Below are 6,325 nucleotides of genomic sequence, written 5' to 3' on the forward strand. Positions count from 1 at the left end.
GTCCCAAAGGTGCTTTTTTCAAGAGGCAACTGGACTTTCTGCTCTTTCTTTGAAGACGTTCCGCTTCTCATCCAAGAAAGCTTCTTCAGCTCATCCACTTCTTGAATGAGAAGTGAAACGTCTTTAAAGAAAAACCGGAAAGTCCAGTTGCCTCTTGAAAAAAGCACCTTTGGGACTATCTAATCGGTAAAACCCAAAATCAAAGTTTCATTTTTTTCCCCTACCTCAAGCACAAAGTCCAGAAGTGGTTTCCAAGTAGAAATAAAAATAATTGTGTTTTTTTTTCTTTAATCAAAGCAGTCAATTTAGCAGTCATCTCTGCTAGATGTCCAGGCATCTTAAAGTTGCTAAGGTTAAGAAACACTGGTCTGGTGGTTAGAGCAACTAGCCTAGAAACCAAGGGACTCTGAGTTCTAGTCCTGCCTGAGGCATGAAAGCCAGTTGGGTGACTTTGGGCCAATCCCTCTCTCTTAGCCCTCTTAGAAGGCTCGGGAAAAAAGCCAGTTGATCAATTCCTATTGCCACCAGTGGTTCAACACTAGGTTGACCCAAAAAACAGAAAAAGCAGTCCTTATACCTGCAGGAAAAGACTAGGAACAGTGGTAGTATTCAAACGGTTCAGTCCGGTTACAGGCGAACTGGTAGTGGCGACTGTGGGTGGGCTTGCCCACCCATCTGGGTGCTATGCAGTCCTATTTAGTCATGTTTTCTAAGCCCCGTGCATGCGTACAAGCTGCGCGCGTGAGCAAAACGCATGTGCAGAAGGCACACACACTCACATTTTTGGTGCGCGGCGAACCTGAGGTAAAATTATGTGAAATCCACCTCAGACTACAAAGAGACAAAAAATTCAAGGCAACCTAAAATTATATTTGACCGTTTAGCTTACAGAACACTTCTGAGTCACGTTCAAGCCATCATGAGTTATGGTTTCAAAATCCTTTTCACACAAACAGGCTGTTCTTAACTCTGGCATCCCTCGTTCTAAATCGGCACATTCGATTTCAGTTTCCTCTGAACTTTGCATTTCTCTGGGTTAAATTTCGTTCAGCTCCAAGACTCCGGGGAAAGCCGCTGTGGGAAATAGAATGGTTTTACCAGAAGTCAGTCGATCAATCTGTCCCCTCGTCTCTGAAAGGATGAAGCTATTTATATATGTAATCATCTAGGTCAGAGGTCTTCAAACTTGGCAGCTTTTAAGACTTGTGGATTTCAACTCCCAGAATTCTCCAGCCAGCATAGCTGGCCAGCATAGGAGAATTCTGGGAATTAAAATCCACAAGTTTTAAAGCTGCCAACTTTGGGGACCCCTGATCTAGATGAAAGAGGTATTGAGGGCAGCTAACTTGCAGCTCAATGCAGGAATCCACATTGTTAACGCCGCCTCCAAACTATGAATTTGAAACACCCTAGGAGCTGTTGTGAAAGATCTTATTAGAATAGAATAGAATAGAATAGAATAGAATAGAATAGAATAGAATAGAATAGAATAGAATAGAATAGAATAGAATAGAATAGAATAGAATAGAATAGAATAGAATAGAACAGAACAGAATAGAACAGAACAGAATAACAGAGTTGGAAGGGATCTTGGAGGTCTTCTAGTCCAACCCCCTGCTTAGACAGGAAACCCTACACCACTTCAGACAAATGGTTGTCCAATCTCTTCTTTAAAACTTCCAGTGTTGGAGCATTCACAACTTCTGGAGGCAAGTGGTTCCACTGATTAATTGTTCTAGCTGTCAGGAAATTTCTCCTTAGTTCTAAGTTGCTTCTCTCCTTGATTAGTTTCCACCCATTGCTTCTTGTCCTACCCTCAGGTGCTTTGGAGAATAGCTTGACTCCCTCTTCTTTGTGGCAGCCCCTGAGATATTGTAACACTGCTATCATGTCTCCCCTAGTCCTTCTTTTCATTAAATTAGACATACCCGGTTCCTGCAATTGTTCTTCATATGTTTTAGCCTCCAGTCTCCTAATCATTTTTGTTGCTCTTCTCTGCACTCTTTCTAGAGTCTCAAGATCTTTTTTACATCGTGGCGACCAAAACTGAATGCAATATTCCAAGTGTGGCCTTACCACATTGTCAGAGGTGTCCAAAACAAACCACCACATTGGGGAAAAAAAGTCAAAACGTACATCAGGACATTATTATTATTATTATTATTATTATTATTATTATTATTATTATTATTATTATTATTATTATTATTAATTAATTCAACTTATATACCACATAATAACATGGTTGTCATTCTCCACGTTGTTCACTTTTTGTATACTTGCCTGTAGAATCAATGATGCAAGCACAAAAGAGAAAATATTTGCATCACAACATCACAATGGGGGTTTTTTGTCCCCTTTTGTCTCCACGGGATACCCCTCTTCATTGCTTGCTTTTTATTTACCAGAAAGCCACCTATTCTTGTAAAGAGTCGTGGTGGGGCGCAGTGATTAGAATGCAGTATTGCAGGTTAATTCTGCCGACTGCTAGGAGTTCGATCCTCACCAGCTAGAGGTTGACTCAGTCTTCTATTATCCTTCTGAGATTGGTAAAATGAGGACCCAGATTGTTGGGAGCAATATGGTGACTCTGTAAACCACTTAAAGAGGAGCTGTGAAGCGGTATATAAGTCTAAGTGCTATTGCTTTGCTGCAGTTTACAAAGGATCTGTAAAATGCATTAGTGTCATCTATTTTAAGCAGCACACTGATTTGAATCTGGTATCAGTGCACATGGTAAGAGTCTGGACCGGGGTGGTATTCACTTACCTTCCCTACCGGTTTGCAAATGTGTGCACACGCAGAGCCTTGAAAACATGAAAAAATGGAACATCATGACCAGGGGTGGGTTCTACTTACCTTTACTACCGGTTTGCAACAGGATTGCGCTTCTGCGCATGTACAGATCACTGATGACGACATCTGGGGGGGATGGGAGGGGCCTCCTGCTGGTTTTACTACTGGTTCTTGTGAACTGGTCCGAACCAGGGGCAACCCACACTGGTCATGATGTCCGCATGGGTGGGTGGGGCATCCTGCCGTCGCCCCTACAGGTTCGCTTGAACCGGATCGAACCGGCTGAATACCACCACTGGTCTGGACCCGGTTTATCTCTTGCAAATGTACCAGCTGTTGTTATGAATCAAGCATCTGAAGGCAGAACAAGCAGCAGTGGACAGAAATTAATCAAGGAGAGAACCAACTAGAACTAAGGAGAAATTTCCTGACAGTTAGAATGATGAATCGATGGAACGACTTGCCTCCAGAAATTGTGGCTGCTCCAACACTGGAGATTTTTAAAGAAGTGATTGGACAACCATTTGTCTGAAATGCAGGTAATCCTCGACTTACAACCACAACTGAGCGCAACATTTCTGTTCTTACATGGTTAAGTGAGTTTGGCCCCATTTTACGACCTTTCTTGTCACCGTTGTTAAGTGAATCAATGGAGTGGATAAGGTAGTAACCCGGTTGTTATAAGAATCTGGCTTTCCCATGGACTTTGCTTGTCGGAAGGTCGTCAAAGAGGATCACATGACCTTGGGACACAGCAATGGTCATAAATATGAACCAGTTGCCAAGCATCTGAATTTTGATCACATGATCATGGGGATGTTGGAAAGGTTGTAACTGTGAAAAACGGTCATAAGTCACTTTTTTTTCAATGCTGTTTTAACCTTGAACCGTCACTTAATGAACTGTTGTAAGTTGAGGACTCCCTGTAGTATAGGTTTCCTGCTTGAGCAGGGGGTTGGACTAGAAGACCTCCAAGGCCTCTTCCAACACTGATATTCTGTTATAGTTCCTGAATTAAGAACATAGAAAGGGATAGACCAAGCTGAGCCTTTTGTTGCTTCCCAGGTGTCCTCCAGATGTTCATGAGGAGCCACAAGGGGAACAGCCCAAGTTACATCTGGCCCTACAGACTGCATCCTCTAGTTTGGCTCCGGATGCACTATTGAACATGCAACATCTGGAAATTAGGAGCTAGAATAGTGTTTCTCAACCTTGACAACTTGAAGATGTGTGGACTAGGGATGGGTTCTACTTATCTTTACTACCGGTTCACAATGGGGCTGTGGACGCATGTGCAGAAGCTTCTGCGCATGCACAGATTATCATTTATGACGTCTGGAGGGGTGGGCGGCGCCTCCTGCTGATTGAACCGGAAGCAATCCACCACTGGTGTGGACTTCAACTCCCAGAATTCTCCAGTCAGCATGAGGAGGCCACATTTTAAAGAAGACTTTGGGGAAGACGTTCACAGATGTCAACCAGGTTGAAGGTTGACGTCTTAAGGTTGCCACGGTTCAAAAATATTGACCTAAGGCAGGGGTGTCAAACTCGCAGCCCGTGGGCCAGATGCATCACATGCTGGCCACGCCCACCCCCCATTTTAGCGAAAGGGAAAAAAGTCATGTGACAACAACGTGACGACACGAGTTTGGCACCCCTGACCTAAGGAATGGCTGTGGGCACTTGGCACATCACAGCACCAAATAAAGGCACAGGCTTGCTTGTTGTGAGCAGCTCAAGAGTGCAAACCATCTGCCCTCAAACCAGGAGTGAAATCTACTTAGCTTCCCTACCGGTTCGGAAGTGCGCCCGCGTGTCATGTGCATTCACGGACCCTCTGCGCGTGTGCAAACACTTCTGCACATGTGCAGAGGGTAAAAAACAGGTTACTTCCTGGTTAAAACCTGGAAGTAATGACAACTGGGCAGGTGGGTGGAGCCTCTCACGCTGCCGTCGCTACCGGTTCTCCGAACCACCCGCCGCCATTGCTACCAGTTCGGCTGAATCGGTCCGAACCGGTAGCATTTCACCACTGCCTCAAACCTTTCGGGTTTGATAATGGCTTCTGATGCAAGCATACCTTCCACTGAATACTTTGTGCGTGTGTGATAGTTGCGTGTTGAAAGCAGTGACCGATTTAACCCAAGAGCCCTTACGTCATAAACCTTGGTAATTTTCCCTCTGTGAATGGTTGGTTGGAATTTTTTGTGTACTTCTGTGTTGTTGTCCTACTGCAGCAAGCTGAAACTGTAGTAGGAGAAGCCTTTCACATTGTGCCGGGTTCCACGTTGTGACGCCCTTATTGTGTGTCACCAATGTTCTTTTGTGACTCAGAGAGTGTTGTTTAGCAAACCTAGGGTTGGTTGCCTAGGCGATATGTCAAAAGTTCATTGCATGTTGAAGCCACACCACTTCTTAATCAATTGCGATCAAGGAGAGGATCAGAAAAGTTTTCTTTAAGAAAGTGTCTGACTCAAACTCTTTATTTGGGGCAAGATGCCCGCTTGGGTGCATACATGCAAAGAACATGACACACACACCCCTTCATTTAATTTTTCCTGAAGGGGAGAAATGATGGGGTGCAAGAATAATTGTATTTATTTATTTTATTTATTAGTTTGATTTATATGCCGCCCTTCTCTGGAGACTCAGGGCAGCTTACAATGCTTTTAAGCAATAGCCTTCATACTTGGTATATACCTGCTTAGTAGGGCTTTTGCCCCCTCCCCCAAAATGGTGTTCTTTTTTATACAAAGACAGCTTATTGGCCCCACAAACTGGGTCCTCATTTTACCTACCTCGGAAGGATGGAAGGCTGAGTCAACCTTGAGCCTGGTGAGAATTGAACTCGCTGTAATTGCAGGCAGCTGGCAGCTAAATACTACTTTAACAGTAGTTTAGTCCACTGCATCACCAGGCTCCTTTTGGATGGAAAGGCCTTGTTGCTCTCTGAGCTTGGTTATTTTCTTGCATTACCCAACTAGGTAATGTAATCAGTACACTGATGTTACCTAGTTTGGGTAATGAAACAGCTGCAAGAAAGCTCAGGGAGCACCAAGCACCCCTCCTTTCAACCCTGAGCTACAAATATTCTCCTTTAGAATGGCTTTCGCGTGCATTTTATGGTCTCAACCATGCCACCTCTGTCTTTGACAGCTGTTGTGTCTCCAGGTGCTTTTTTTCCCCCAAAGTGCCCTGCCCTAAATCATGCCCTCATTTCTTGTTTACTCAGAAGATTTTCCTGGTAGATTTTTTGCCAACTTTCCTTAGTGCCAAAGGACACAAGGGATCTGTTAAGAAACTCCTGGATCAGGGGTGAAATGCTACCAGTTCAGACCGGTTCGCCCGAACTGGTAGTAAAAAAAAATGCTACCAGTTCGGACAAACCAGTATTTCTGACGATCAACTGTGCCACGCGATTTAAATTCACTAGAAAGGTAGGAAACCCTGCTTTAGTGAATCTAAATCGCGCGGCACAGCTGTTCCCCCCCCCACTGTTCTACTTTCCTTAGTAAAGGCTTCTTAATCC

The 6,325-nt window shown here is 44.1% G+C and overlaps 1 long non-coding RNA gene across 1 annotated transcript; it reads right to left on the bottom strand.

Annotated features, from left to right (window-relative positions):
* Positions 1-849: 849 nt before the first annotated feature.
* LOC117667904 (uncharacterized) lies at positions 850-5,068 on the bottom strand. Its single transcript, XR_004592168.3, has 2 exons — positions 4,877-5,068; positions 850-1,074 (listed from the first exon to the last, which is right to left on the bottom strand). It is a non-coding gene; the product is annotated as an uncharacterized LOC117667904 (long non-coding RNA).
* Between the last annotated feature and the right edge of the window lie 1,257 nt (positions 5,069-6,325).

The sequence above is a fragment of the Pantherophis guttatus genome, chromosome 2 (assembly GCF_059756535.1).
Source record: "Pantherophis guttatus breed Tessera chromosome 2, ASM5975653v1, whole genome shotgun sequence".
Classification (NCBI taxonomy): domain Eukaryota; kingdom Metazoa; phylum Chordata; class Lepidosauria; order Squamata; family Colubridae; genus Pantherophis; species Pantherophis guttatus.